Raw genomic sequence first — 1601 nt, forward strand, 5'->3', positions numbered from 1 at the left:
TAGTACACTTCGTACGTACGACAATACAAAGTAATAGTCGTGTATGTGTACGTACTCTTCTTCTGTATACGTAATACTTATTATAGTATATATAGTATATATATATATATATATATATATATATATATATATATATATATAGTCTTATACAATAGGAAACATTATTTTCTTACAGCATTACAAGCCTACACACATCCGTTGCAAAGAAAGCAGACAACATTTGAATATGAAGACGCGTTGAATGCTATACAGACACGTTTGTTTCCCTAGCCTCTTACGGCTCTGCCTGCCTCTTACGGCTCTTACGGCTCCGCCTGCCTCTTACGCCTCTTACGGCTCTGTCTGCCTCTTACGGCTCTTACGGCTCTGCCTGCCTCATAAGCGGGCAGCACACTTCACCATTTTCGTTGCTCGTACAGGCAATTTTCGTGGTCGCCACAAAAATGGCCAAGTGTGCGGGGGCCGGCAACGACCACTCACCACGGAAATTTAGTGGCGACCACGAGTTGCCGAGAATCAAACTGGTTTGATTTCTCACCACGAAAATTGCTCGTGGTGGCAACTTGTGGTGAAGTGTGCTGTGACGCGGCAACGGCCACAAAAATTGCCGACCACGAAAATTGCCTGTACGAGCAACGAAAATGGTGAAGTATGCAGGTGCATGTAGTAATACAATGTAAAAAAAAATTACAATGTTAAAATATTACAATGTAGAAATGTACAAAAGGAGGTCTCTAGCGTTTCTCGCATTCCACTCTCATTTACAAAGTTAAACGCACGATAGAAAAATGCGAGCGTTATCTTGCATCCATTTCAACCCGCATAACTATACTTACATACATGCAATGCAATCTCAACACGAGTTACTAAATTTATTATAACTGCGTAACATAAGAGTTACAGCTCAGAGCGATTACTCTGGGAGAACCCCCATGAACCAAGTCACGTGTCAGCTGGCAATTTAGGTGTTGGCGCTCAGTCGTGGCTCTACCTCGAACGGATACGCTCTTTTGGTTTTCACCTTGGCGACAAGGTAACTTGCGGATAAAACAATGACAACATTATGGAGTACAGTATGCGAGAGCAATGTCAATATAGATGATAGGTACATTTCTCTTGCGAGAACAAAGTTTGTAGGTTTAACATCTAGAATCACCGATCTATAGTTGGATCTCCGCTCGTATGAAAATTTGACCTGAGGTTTATCACACTGACTCGTAGCAGTATCCGTGCAACAGGAGCAAACAGCTTAGCAGTACGGCAGGCTGCGCACTATTCCCACTGAACGTTGGGCTTGTCGAGCATCCTGTTAGCGATGTAGAAGAGCAGCGAGGATGCTGTGAATAGCAGCCAGGTAAACAGCGTCACGTAGTAGCCGCTGCTGATATGAAACCCCGTCGAGGAGCTACCGTCAGAGGGCGTGTCGTCCAGTTTCACACTCACACCAGGGCTGAGCATTTTCGCTAGACATAATGCCAGCGCGCTGCCAGTGCAGAGAACTAAACAAAGCAAAGCCAGCGTTTACAATGCATGATGAACATATATATATATATATATATATACATATATATATATGTGTGTGTGTGTGTGTGTGTGTGTGT

The sequence above is a fragment of the Priapulus caudatus genome, unplaced genomic scaffold (assembly GCF_000485595.1).
Source record: "Priapulus caudatus unplaced genomic scaffold, Priapulus_caudatus-5.0.1 Scaffold128, whole genome shotgun sequence".
In the NCBI taxonomy this organism is placed as follows: domain Eukaryota; kingdom Metazoa; phylum Priapulida; class Priapulimorpha; order Priapulimorphida; family Priapulidae; genus Priapulus; species Priapulus caudatus.